Raw genomic sequence first — 13,418 nt, 5'->3', positions numbered from 1 at the left:
TTCATCCCTTCACTTCTCTTACCTCCATTCTTTCTCTCCTTCTTTCCTCCTTCCTACTCATCCTCCTTCTTTCCCTCTCTCTCTCTTTCTACTTCCTTCCTTCCTTTGTCTTCCCTTCCTTCTCTCTCTCCTCTCTCCCTCCCTTCTCTCCCCACATTCCCTTCTACTTATCCTTCCTTCCTTCCTATTTTCCTTCCTTCCATCCTTCCTTCTCTTCTCTTCTCTTACCTCCCTTCTTTCCCTCCTTCCTTCCTCCTTCCTACTCACCCTCCTTCTTCCCCTCTCTCCCTCTTTCTACTTTCTTCCTTCCTTCCTTTTTGTCTTTCCTTCCTTCACTCTCTCCTCTCTCCCTCCCCTCTCTCCCGACATTCCCTTCTACCTACCCTTCCTTCCTTCCTTCCTGCCCTTCCTTTCCCTTCCCTTCCCTTACCTCCCTTCTTTCTCTCCTTCTTTCCTCCTGTTGGAGAGTGGCATAGGCTGCCTGGGGGTGTGGTGGAGTCTCCTTCTCTGGAGGCTTTTCTGCAGAGGCTGTCTGTCTGTTGGGAGTGCTTTGATTGTGCCTTCCTACATGGCAGGGGGTTGGACTGGATGGCCCTTGAGGGTCTCTTAAAGCACTGAACTAGGATTCTAGGTCAGGAGTAGGCAATACAGGGTCTCATGGAGACCCTTCTCCTCTCCCATCCACCATCCCATCCTGACCAAGGCTAACCCTTTTGGGAACCAAACGTTTCCTGTCTTTCCATCACTTTCTGCCTCCGAAAGAGAAGAGGAAGGGGAGGAAAGGGCTGGCAGGGGGCTTCGGGAGGACTCTCTCTCTCCCGGCACGCCCACACTGCTCTTTCCCGCCATGCAGCCCCCAAGTTAGAAAGTTTGCCCATGCCTGCACTAGGGGATACATAAAAGTGGGAATAGCCTGTTTTCCCCATGCACACACTATCACTTATTATTATTATTACTATTATTACTATTATTACTATTACTATTATTACTATTATTATTATTATTATTATTACTGATACTTCTTTCAATTGGGACACAAAGCACTTGCCTCAGATAGGGCAAGCTGTTTGCATACTCCCAAAGGGAAAAATATATTCCTTACTCCTTCCTACCATCCCTCTTTCCATCACTCTCTCCCTCTTTCTACTTTCTTTCTTTCTTTCTTCCTTTCTTTTTGTTTTTCCTTCCTTCTCTCTTTCCTCTCTCCTTCCCTTCTCCCCTCACATTCCCTTCTACCTATCCTTCCTTCCTTCCTTTTTTCCTTTCTTCCATCCTTCCTTCCCGTCTCTTCTCTTACCTCCGTTCTTTCTCTCCTTCTTTCCCTCTCTCCCTCTTTCTACTTCCTCCCTTCCTTCCTTCTTTCTATCCATTCATCCCTTCTCTTCTCTTACCTGCCTTCTTTCTCTCCTTCTTTCCTCCTTCCTACTCATCCTCCTTCTTTCCCTATCTCTCTCTTTCTACTTCCTTCCTTCCTTCCTTCTTTTTTGTCTTTCCTTCCTTCTCTCTCTCCTCTCTCCTTCCCTTCTCTCCTCACATTCCCTTCTACCTATCCTTCCTTCCTTCCTTCCTTCCTTCCTTTTTCCTTCCTTCCATCCTTCCTTCCCGTCTCTTCTCTTACCTCCCTTATTTCTCTCCTTCTCTCCTCCTTTCTACTCACCTTCCTTCTTTCCCTCTGTCCCTCTTTCTACTTCCTTCCTTCCTTCCATTCATCACTTCTCTCCTCTTACCTCCCTTCTTTCTCTCCTTCTTTCCTCCTTCCTACTCATCCTCCTTCTTCCCTTTCTCTCTCTTTCTACTTCCTTCCTTCCTTCCTTTTTGTCTTTCCTTCCTTCTTTCTCTCCTCTCTCCCTCCCTTCTCGCCTCACATTCCCTTCTACCTTTGCTTCCTTCCTTCCTTCTTTACTTTCATCCATCCTTCCTTCTCTTCTCTTCTTATACCTCCCTTCTTTCTCTCCTTCTTTCCTCCTTCCTACTCACCCTCCTTCTTTCCCTCTCTCCCTCTTTCTACTTCCTTCCTTCCTTCCATCCATTCATCCCTTCTCATCTCTTCTCTTACCTCCCTTCTTTCTCTCCTTCTTTCCTCCTTCCTACTCATCCTCCTTCTTTCCCTATCTCTCTCTTTCTACTTCCTTCCTTCCTTCCTTTTTGTCTTTCCTTCCTTCTTTCTCTCCTCTCTCCCTCCCTTCTCGCCTCACATTCCCTTCTACCTTTGCTTCCTTCCTTCCTTCTTTACTTCCATCCATCCTTCCTTCTTTTCTCTTCTTATACCTCCCTTCTTTCTCTCCTTCTTTCCTCCTTCCTACTCACCCTCCTTCTTTCCCTCTCTCCCTCTTTCTACTTCCTTCCTTCCATCCATTCATCCCTTCTCATCTCTTCTCTTACCTCCCTTCTTTCTCTCCTTCTTTCCTCCTTCCTACTCGTCCTCCTTCTTTCCCTCTCTTTCTTTCTACTTCCTTCCTTCCTTTTTGTCTTTCCTTCATTCTCTCTCTCCTCTCTCTCTCCCTTCTCCCCCCACATTCCCTTCTACCTATCCTTCCTTCCTTCCTTCCTTCCTTCCTTCCTTCCTTTTTTCCTTCCTTCCATCCTTCCTTTCCCTCTCTTCTCTTACCTCCCTTCTTTTTCTCCTTCTTTCCTCCTTCCTACTCACCCTCCTTCTTTCCCTCTCTCCCTCTTTCTACTTTCTTTCTTCCTTCCTTCCATCCATCCATTCATCCCTTCTCTTCTCTTCTCTTCCTCCCTTCTTTCTCTCCTTCTTTCCTCCTTCCTACTCATCCTCCTTCTTTCCCCCTCTACTTCCTTCCTTTCTGCTTCCTTCCTTCCTTCCTTTTTGTATTTCCTTCCTTCTCTCTTTCTTCTCTCCCTCCCTTCTCCCCCCACATTCCCTTCTACCTATCCTTCCTTCCTTCCTTTCTCCGTCCATCCATCCTTCCTTCCCTTCTCTTCTCTTACCTCCCTTCTTTCTCTCCTTCCTTCCTCCTTCCTACTCACCCTCCTTCTTTCCCTCTCTCCTTCTTTATACTTTCTTCCTTCCTTCCTTTTTGTCTTTCCTTCCTTCTCTCTCTCCTCTCTCCATCCCCTCTCTCCCGACATTCCCTTCTACCTACCCTTCCTTCCTTCCCTTCCTTTCCCTTCCCTTCTCTTACCCTCCTTCTTTCTCTCCTTTCCTCCTGTTGGAGAGTGGCATAGGGTGCCTGGGGGTGTGGTGGAGTCTCCTTCTCTGGAGGCTTTTCTGCAGAGGCTGTCTGTCTGTTGGGAGTGCTTTGATTTTGCCTTCCTACATGGCAGGGGGTTGGACTGGATGGCCCTTGAGGGTCTCTTAAAGCACTGAACTAGGATTCCAGGTCAGGAGTAGGCAATACAGGGTCTCATGGAGACCCTTCTCCTCTCCCATCCACCATCCCATCCTGACCAAGGCTAACCCTTTTGGGAACCAAACGTTTCCTGTCTTTCCATCACTTTCTGCCTCCGAAAGAGAAGAGGAAGGGGAGGAAAGGGCTGGCAGGGGGCTTCGGGAGAACTCTCTCTCTCCCGGCACGCCCACCCTGCTCCTTCCCGCCATGCAGCCCCCAAGTTAGAAAGTTTGCCCATGCCTGCACTAAGGGATACATAAAAGTGGGAATAGCCTGTTTTCCCCATGCACACACTATCACTTATTATTATTATTACTATTATTATTATTATTATTATTATTATTGATACTTCTTTCCATTGGGACACAAAGCACTTGCCTCAGATAGGGCAAGCTGTTTGCATACTCCCCAAGGGAAAAATATATCCCTTACTCCTTCCTACCATCCCTCTTTCCATCACTCTCTCCCTCTTTCTACTTTCTTTCTTTCTTTCTTTCTTCCTTTCTTTTTGTTTTTCCTTCCTTCTCTCTTTCCTCTCTCCCTCCCTTCCCTCCCCACATTCCCTTCTACCTACCCTTTCTTTCTTTCTTCCTTCCTTCCTTCCTTCCATCCTTCCCTTCTCTTCCTTTGTTCTCTCCTTCTTTTCTCCTTCCTACTCACCTTTCTTCTTTCCCTCTCTCCCTCTTTCTACTTCCTTCCTTCCTTCCATTCATCCCTTCTCTTCTCTTACCTCCCTTCTTTCTCTCCTTCTTTCCTCCTTCCTATTCACCCTCCTTCTTTCCCTCTCTCCCTCTTTCTACTTTCTTCCTTCCTTCCTTCCATCCATTCATCCCTTCTCTTACCTCCCTTATTTCTCTCCTTCTTTCCTCCTTTCTACTCACCTTCCTTCTTTCCCTCTGTCCCTTTTTCTACTTCCTTCCTTCCTTTCTTTTTGTCTTTCCTTCCTTCTCTCTCTCCTCTCTTCCTCCCTTCCCTCCCAACATTCCCTTTTACCTACAATTCCTTCCTTCCATCCATCATTCCTTCCTTCTTCCTTCCATCCATCCTTCCCTTCTTTCCTCTTACCTCCCTTCTTTCCCTCTCTCCCTCTTTCTACTTCCTTCCTTCCTTTTTGTCTTTCCTTCCTTCTCCCTCCCCTCTCTCGCCACATTCCCTTCTACCTACCCTTCCTTCCTTCTTTCCTTCCATCCTTCCTTCCTTCCATTCTTCCTTCCTTCCTTCCCTTCCTTTCCCTTCTCTTACCTCCCTTCTTTCTCTCCTTCTTTCCTCCTGTTGGAGAGTGGCATAGGCTGCCTGGGGGTGTGGTGGAGTCTCCTTCTCTGGAGGCTTTTCTGCAGAGGCTGTCTGTCTGTTGGGAGTGCTTTGATTGTGCCTTCCTACATGGCAGGGGGTTGGACTGGATGGCCCTTGAGGGTCTCTTAAAGCACTGAACTAGGATTCTAGGTCAGGAGTAGGCAATACAGGGTCTCATGGAGACCCTTCTTCTCTCTCGTCCACCATCCCATCCTGACCAAGGCTAACCCTTTTGGGATCCAAAAGTTTCCTGTCTTTCCTTCACTTTCTGCCTCTGATAGAGAAGAGGAAGGGGAGGAAAGGGCTGGCAGGGGCTTCGGGAGAACTCTCTCTCTCCCGGCACGCCCACCCTGCTTCTTTCCTGCCATGCATCCCCGAAGTTAGAAAGTTTTCCCATGCCTGCACTAGGGGATACATAGGGGAATTGCCTGTTTTCCCCATGCGCACACTATCACTTATTATTATTATTATTATTATTATTATTATTATTATTGATACTTCTTTCCATTGGGACACAAAGCACTTGCCTCAAATAGGGCAGTTTGTTTACATGCTCCCAAGGGGGAAAAATATATGGGGAGCAGATACAAAAGTGGTGCTGCTTTGGAGGGATCCAATCTATGGGGAACTGTGGGTTGTCTGGCCATTACTCTGGCTTCCCACAAGTCAGACCCCAAGCCTTCCTTTGCAACTATCTGTGCGGTCTTCCCCACTGACACACCTCCTGGATCTGAGAAATCTCAGCATGCTTCCTAACTGAAGATCTATCTACACTGCCACATAAAATCCAGAGTGTCTACTTTGAACTTGATTATATGGCAGTGTAGACTCATATAATCCAGTTCAAAGCAGATAACAGGATCATCAGATTGGAAAATCTGGATTATATGGCAGTATAGATCTAGCCACAGTCAGCCTCCCTTTTCTTGCCAGAGAAAAGGGGGACCTGAATGAGCACCTTTACCTGGATAAGTCCCAATGAAACAATTGGATCTCACTCCCAAGCAGACACACATAGGACTGGACTATGGAAAGCAGAGGGACACACACAAATACAATGATGATAAGGCAGTGTTTGAAATACAAAGAAACACAGTACAAATGCACTTGACAAGACATTCACATCTGCACAGACATGATATATGTTGCATAAAGTCCAAATATGAATCAAAGCACCTCCCGGGAAAGCATGGGAGCACTATTTACAAAACTAACTCCAGGGCTGAAGCTCATCTTGATTGATGCAGCCAAAGCAATCCCGGATTTCACGCACACTGCTGGCATGCCTCTTTACTCCAATTGGAGACCTGCATGGGGATTCCACAGCCACTTCTGAGTCAGGCTGAAAACACTAGGAAGGCACGCTGGGGGGCTGACCCGAGCAACAAGAGAAGTGAACGGGGCATCAAGAGAGCCTCCGAACACGCAGTCCTGGAACTCCTTTGGCTGGGTGACTGTCCTGTGATGAAAGTCCGAGAGGCTCAAAGCATGATGGCAGCAACGCCATGCCTTCAGTCACCCTACATTTCGTTTTGCAACATATTCGCTCATGGCATCTCGGCTTGCCCATCCCACTCTCAAGTGAACAGAGACCTGGTTTACATTATGGATATGGGAACGCTAGATCCCTGCTGCTCAGCGCTGCTGCTTGACACAAGATCCCTTACTGAATAGTTAGTTGGAAGTCTCTGCTGAGTCCCTGCCTATGTGACAAGAATAAATGACCAGCAATGTACTTACCTTTCGTGATGCCTCTGCTGCTACTTCACCTGGCTCAAGCGAAGAGCCAGCCCTGACGGAGAGCCCTCCGTCCCTCGAGTCCCTCCCCTCTCTTCACCTCTAGTCACAGAGCCCCTTGTGAGTCTCTGTGAAGAGAGGCAAGGAACACACATGCCAGGGAGGTAAAATAGCCTCTCAAACCTGGAGCCCACCCTCCGATAGGCGTCACCTGACCATGGATCAGCCAAACACCAGAAGCAAATCCATCTGGTTAATACGATTGGACAAGCATCACTTTCCTCCTGACCTTGGACACTTTGAATTTTAATTCCCCCCCTCCCCGCCCCCTCAGCCAAGCACGACCACTGGAGAAAGTTTTCCCTGCCTTCCAATCCGAGAGAAAGGGATGCTAAACTCAGTGGTTTTGCAAAGAGAAGGTCCCAAGTTCTAACTCCTGCTGGAATTAGTTTTAAAATGGGATCAAGGAGGAAGTGATGGAAAGTCCTCTGATGAGGCTGGCTGCCAGGCAGAGTGTCAACTTTGGCACTCTTAGAGAGGTGGCTTGATGGTTTGACCTAGTAGGAAGCATTCCCCCAAAACCTGGCATCTTTCAAATTATTATTAGTATTTAGAATTATTTAAACCCCAAGGGAACTCAAGGCTGCTAACAACCACACACTTTTAATCAATTTAAAACAAAACAAATACAAACATCGAAACAAAACAAGAATACTGTGTTTGTAAGGTTAAAATATTATAAAATCCACACCCACAACCTCCCTAGTAGTGTGCCAATCTGGGGAGACTATGGCCCCATCTACACTGCCACACCATATCCAGATGACTAGTATCTGCTTTGAATTGGATTATATGGCAGTGTAGACTCATATAATCCAGTTCAAAGCAGATAAGGGGGATTCTCTGCTTTCATTATGGAAGGCGCTGAACAGACTGCGCTCTGGAACCACGAGATAAAGAGCCAACCTTAAGAAATGGAATCCACAACATGCGAGTGTGGAGAAGAGCACACCACAGGCCACCTACTACAATGCAACTTGAGCCCTGCCACATGCACAATGGAGGACCTTCTTATAGCAACACCAGAGGCACTCCAAGTGGCCAGCTACTGGTCAAAGGGCATTTAATGGAATGCCAAGTTTGCAAACTTTGTTGGGTGTTTTTTTAAAAAATATAATACAACTCTTTGGTTCGCTCCTGACACGATAAATAAATAATCTGGATTATATGGCAATGTAGAAGAGGTCTATGAGTCCCATCAGAGATAAAGAGACTACACAAGACTTTTTAACCAACTGGGCTGAGATTTTAACTCATCTTGTCTGTCAAGCATTCAGAGACAACCTTTCCTGACAGGTACAATGAAACCAATCCACTGCAGGGCTAGGGGTGGAGGGACTTGAGTACATGCTTTAGTACAAAGGCTCAACCATGCCCATGAAGCAGGGCCAACCAATCCCAGCAGCTACTCAAGGCAGTAAGGCAGCCTTATGACCACTACGGGAGTGTCTACACTGGAGCATGAATGCAGTTTGAGACCACTCTCTGCCGTGGCTCAATGCTATGGAATCCTGGAAGCTGGCACACTACAGATATGCCACTGCCTCAGTCTCAGCACCTCACATGGAATCAAACTGCATCCATTCTACAGGTATGGGCAAACCCAGGCCGGGGGCCCGAATTCGGCCCCTTGGGCTCCTTTCTTATGCCCTCCTCTCTTTCACCATCCTATCCTTCCTTTCTTATCTCTTTCCTTCCCCCTTCTCTCCCTCTTTTTTCCTCCCTCCCCCCTTCCTTCCCTTCCACCCTTTGTCCTTCTTTCCCTCTTTCCTCTCTTTTACTCCTTCTTTCCCTTTTGCCTTTTCTTCCATCTCTCTTTCCACCATTCCTCCCTCCATTCCCTTCCATCCTTCTCTTCCTCCCTTCCTTCCTTTTCTTTTTCCTTTCCTCCTGGGGGATGTTTAGCTGAGAGAAGAGAAAACTGAAGGGGAACATGAGAACCATGTTTCAAGATTTAAAAGGGTGTCCAATTGAGAAGGAAAACTGAGTTTCTGCTGCTCTAGAGACCAGGGCACAAGACGGGAGCAATGGGTTCAAATGGCAGGGAAAGAGATGCAACTGAAAAGATTAGGAAGAACTTCCTGAGAGGAAGAGCTGTTAGAGAGTGGCATAGGCTGGCTGGGGGTGTGGTGGAGTCTCCTTCTCTGGAGGCTTTTCTGCAGAGGCTGTCTGTTGGGAGTGCTTTGATTGTGCCTTCCTACATGGCAGGGGGTTGGACTGGATGGCCCTTGGGGGTCTCTTAAAGCACTGAACTAGGATTCTCCCTTCTACCATCTCATCCAGACCTTCCTCTTCTCTTTTGGGTTATAAAAGAGAAGAGGAAGGGCAGAAAGGGCAGGGAGGGAACTTGGGAAGAACCCCTCCCTCCCGGCCCACTCAGATTGCCAAAAGTTTGCCCATGCCTGATGTAGACACACCCTTGGAAAGCACAGGATCCAAGCAGGGCCACTCCAGAAGCTCTGATGGAGACAGGCTGCCAGGCAGAACATCAACCCTGGCACAAAGAGGTTTGTCATCGTACACAACCTCCTTCCTTCGAAGTTTTTAAAAAACTGAATGGTGATCTGTCGGGGGTGCTTTGATGGTGCCTTCCTGCCTGGCAGAAGGGGTTGGGCTGGAAGGCCCACATAGACACTTTCAACATTATGATTCTATGATTCTATCAGAGACTGGATGGCCATCTGTTGGGGCTACTTTGATTGTGCTTTTGCTTCATGACAGAAGGGTTGGACTGGAGGGCCCTGAGGGGATCTTCTCAAATTCTTGTGTAATAAAGGATGCTTCAAAAGGTGGTGGAGTCTCCTTCCTTCTCTGGAAGCTTTTAAGCAGAGGCCGGATGGCCATCTGTCAGGAGTGCTTTGATGGTGCCTCCCTGCCTGCCAAAAAGGAGTTAGACTGGATGACCCTGGGGAGAGGGGTCTCTTCCAACTCTAAGATGGAATGACTCGGAGGCTGGGCGGCCATCTGTCAGGAATGACTTAATGGTGATTTTCCTGCCTGTCAGATGGGGGTTGGATTGGAAAATAACTTCCAACATAAGGATTCTATGATACTCTCAGAGGCTAGGTGGGTGCATCAAAGCACCCTCTGTTGAGGTGCTTTGATGGTGGATTCCAACATGGGGCTCCTTCTTTAGAGTCTCCTTCTCTGGGGGCTTTTAAAAAGAATCTAGATGACCCTCTGTCCAGGGTGCTTTGATGGTGCTTTCCCTACCTGTGAAAAAGGGGCCCTGGGACTCTCTTCTGCATCTACATTCTATTATTCAGAATCTAGATGGTCCACTGTCAGGGGTGCTTTGATGGTGCTTTCCCTGCTTGGCAGAAGAGGGTTGGATTGGGGAGCCCTGGAGGGAATAATTTCAAACTCTGGTGAAATATAGAATGCTTAGAGAGAGGGTGGAGGGAGGCTTTTAATCAGAGTCTGGATGGCCCTCTGTTGGAGATGCTTTGATAGTGTTTTCCCTGCCTGTGAGAAAGGAAATGCCCTTGGGGGTCTCTCCCACCTCTAGGATTCTATTATTCAGAAGGTGGATGGTCCCCTGTTGGGGGTGCTTTGATGGTGCTTTCCCTGCCTGTCAGAAGGGGGTTGGACTAGATGACCCCGAGGGTCTCTTCCATGTCTAGGATTCTATTATTCAGGGTCTGGATGGCCCTCTGGGGAGAATTTCCAACTCTACTGAAATATAGAATGCTTAGAGAAGGGGTGGAGGGAGGCTTTGAAGCAGAATCTAGATGGTCCTGTCGGGGGTGCTTTGATGGTGTTTTCTCTGCCTGTGAGAAAGGAGTTGGACTAGATGACCATGGGGTTCTCTTCCACACCTAGGATTCTATTATTGTATGTGGGAAGGAATCCCACTGGAGCATTGCAGCACACCCAAATACCTGGGAGTTACTCTGGACTGTGATCTGACCTACAAGAAGCACTACATCAAGCAAAAAGTGGGCGCTAGACACAATATCATACGAAAATTGACTGGCACAACCTGGGGATCACAACCAGATACAGTGAAGACATCTGCCCTTGCGCTTTGCTACTCTGCATGCCCAGTGTGGAACACATATAACCATGTTAAAACAGTGGATGTGTCTCTTAATGATATTTAACCAGTATTGTACCACCTGACATCCGCCAGGAAGTAGAAGCTAGTAATGAAAGGACCAAGATAGTGACATCTCCGGCCCTTCCTCTATTAAGATATCACTCAGCACGCCAACACTTTAAATCAAGAAATAGTTTTCTGAGATCTACAGAGATACTCGAAAAGAACACCTCAGCATGCAAGAGTCCAAAAGTGGCAGGCTAAAACCCAGAACCTCAAGCCATGGCTGATACCAAATGAGAAACTCCCTCCTGGGCACACAGAAGACTGGGCAACTTGGAACACGTTGAACAGACTGCGCTCTGGCACCACAAGAGGCAGAACCAACCTTAAGAAATGGGGCCACAAAGTGGAGTCCACGACATGTGAGTGTGGAGAAGAGCAAACCACAGACCACCCATTACAATGCAGCCGAAGCCCTGCCACATGCACTTTTGGAGGACCTCCTTATAGCAACACTAGAAGCACTCCAAGTGGCCAGCTTCTGGTCAAAAGAGATTTAATAGAATGCCAAGTTTGCAAACGTTGTGTTTTTTAAATACATTGCAACTGTACCCTTGGTTTGCTCCTGTTACGATAAATAAATAAATAAATACATTCCATCAGAGACTGGATGGCCCTCTGTTGAGGGTGCTTTGATGGTGCTTTCCCTGCCTATGAGAAAGGAGTTGGACTACATAGCCTTGGGGATCTCTCCCATGTCTAGGACTCTATTATTCTCTCAGAGGCTGAATGGCCCTCTGTCGGGGATGCTTTGGTGGTGCTTTCCTTGCCTGTGAGAAAGGGGTTGGAGGGCTCTGGGGGTCTCTTCCATGTTTGGGATTCTATTATTCAGAAATTGGATGGCCCTCTGGGGAAGAATTTCCAACTCTGGGGAAATGTAGACTCCTTAGAGACGGGGGTGGAGGGTGGCTTTGAAGCAGAATCTAGATGGCGTTCTGTCGGGGGTGTTTTAATGGTGCTTTCCCTGCCTGTGAGAAAGGGGTTGGACTAGATGGCCCTGGGGTCTTTCCACATCTAGGATTCTATTATTCTCTCAGTCTGAATGGCCCTCTGTCGGGGGTGTTTTAATGGTGCTTTCCCTGCCTGTGAGAAAGGGGTTGGACTAGAGGGCTCTGGTGGCCTCTTCCATGTTTGGGATTCTATTATTCAGAAGTTGGATGGCCCTCTGGGGAAGAATTTCCAACTCTGGGGAAATGTAGACTCCTTAGAGATGGGGGTGGAGGGCGGCTTTGAAGCAGAATCTAGATGGCTCTCTGTCGGGGGTGTTTTAATGGTGCTTTCCCTGCCTGTGAGAAAGGAGTTGGACTACATAGCCTTGGGGATCTCTCCTATGTCTTGGATTCTATTATTCTCTCAGAGTCTGAATGGGCCTCTGTCGGGGGTGCTTTGATGGTGCTTTCCCTGCCTGTGAGAAAGGGGCTGGAAGCGAGGGCTCTGGGGGCCTCTTCCATGTTTGGGATTCTATTATTCAGAAGTTGGATGGCCAACTCTGGGGAAATGTAGACTGCTTAGAGAGTGGGGTGGAGGGAGACTTTGAAGCAGAATCTAGGTGGCCCTCTGTCGGGAGCGCTTCGATGGTGTTTTCCCTGCCTGTGAGAAAGGGGATCCCCCTGGGGTTCTGGGATTTTATTATTCTATCAGAGATTGGATGGCCCTCTGTGGGGGTGCTTCGATGGTGCTTTCCCTGCCTGTGTGAAAGGAGTTGGACTAGATGGCCCTGGGAGTCTCTTCCATGTCTAGGACTCTACTATTCAGAGTCTGGGGAAGAATGTCCAACTCTGGTGACATATAGAATGCATAGAGAGGGAGTGGAGGGAGGCTTTGGATTCTATTATCCGATCAGCGGCTGGATGGCCCTCTGCTGGGGGTGCTTTGATGGTGCTTTCCCTGCCTGTGTACTGGATGCCCCTGGAGGTGAGGGGACCCTTCCAGTTGTGGAAGAGGAGAGCTCTGCCATCCCACTCCTTGCCTGCCTGCCTGCCTGCTTGGCGGCGAAGAAGTTCTGCAGAGGTCGGGAGGGGGCGCCCGGCTTGGTCCGGAAGCGGGGCTGGAGGTGGGAAGGAGGGCGGGAGGCAGGGAGGGAGGGGGACGGGGGACTCACCTCCGCCTTCTCGCCCGCCCTGGCTCCCCTCAGCGCGTTCCTGGAGCCCAGCTCCGCCGCCTCTGAGGGCGGCCCACTCCCGGCGGGGCTCCCCTGGCCGCCATGAAGGCGCAGCCAAGGGCAGGAGGGCCCTCCGCCCAGGGGAAGCCGGGCCGGGTTGCTCCGCGCCTTCCTCCTCCTCCTCCTCCTCCTCCTCCCCCTCCTCCGCGCGCTTGTATTGGCGGCTCCTTGGCGCGCATTCCCGCACCACCAGGGAGTGAGCCCCGCGCGCCCCCTGCAGGCCGGCCAAGGAAAAGCAGCCAAGGCAAGCAAAGCAAGTCTCACCACCAGCATATCCTAGCTTGGGACGCTTCTACGGATGGAACAAATTAAGAACTTTGGTCCAAAAGCAAGGCACTGGCTGCTGGAGCCGATGAACAACACTGCATCCTGCCAGATCCCCAAAATCTGGAGGAAAGCAAGAGTCATCGCCATCTTGAAGCCAGGCAAAGACCGTAATGATCCAAAAAGCCATAGACCAAAGGTCTTCAAACTAAGGTTTGAGGGCTAGATACGGCCCTCCAAGGTCATTTACCTGGCCCTCGCTCAGGGTCAACCTAAGTCTTGAAAGCACACAACAACAACAATCCTATTTCATCATCCAAAAGCAGGCTCACACTTCCCACTGAAATACTAATGAGTTTATTTTTGTTAAAATTGTTCTTCATTTTCATGATTGTATTTTAAGTGGGTTTTGCACTACAAATAAGGTATGTACAGTGTGCATAGGAATTCA

At 48.7% G+C, this 13,418-nt stretch overlaps 1 protein-coding gene across 6 annotated transcripts in view; it reads right to left on the bottom strand.

The window, feature by feature from the left end:
* PITPNM2 (phosphatidylinositol transfer protein membrane associated 2) overlaps positions 1–12,820 on the bottom strand; it is a 226,410-nt gene extending 213,590 nt beyond the window's left edge. For 3 of the 6 annotated variants that reach the window (XM_060785502.2, XM_060785507.2, XM_060785506.2), the window contains exon 1: positions 12,644–12,820. The gene's annotated coding sequence lies outside the window, so the exon portion shown is untranslated. Of the gene's footprint in view, positions 1–6,383; positions 6,526–12,643 lie in introns of those variants that run through there. The other 3 variants (XM_060785508.2, XM_060785509.2, XM_060785504.2) reach the window with 2 other exon arrangements.
* Between the last annotated feature and the right edge of the window lie 598 nt (positions 12,821–13,418).

The sequence above is a fragment of the Anolis sagrei genome, chromosome X, assembly GCF_037176765.1.
Source record: "Anolis sagrei isolate rAnoSag1 chromosome X, rAnoSag1.mat, whole genome shotgun sequence".
Taxonomy (NCBI): domain Eukaryota; kingdom Metazoa; phylum Chordata; class Lepidosauria; order Squamata; family Dactyloidae; genus Anolis; species Anolis sagrei.
The sequence above is the reverse complement of the archived record's forward strand: the minus strand, read 5'-3'. Positions and strand labels throughout refer to the sequence as shown.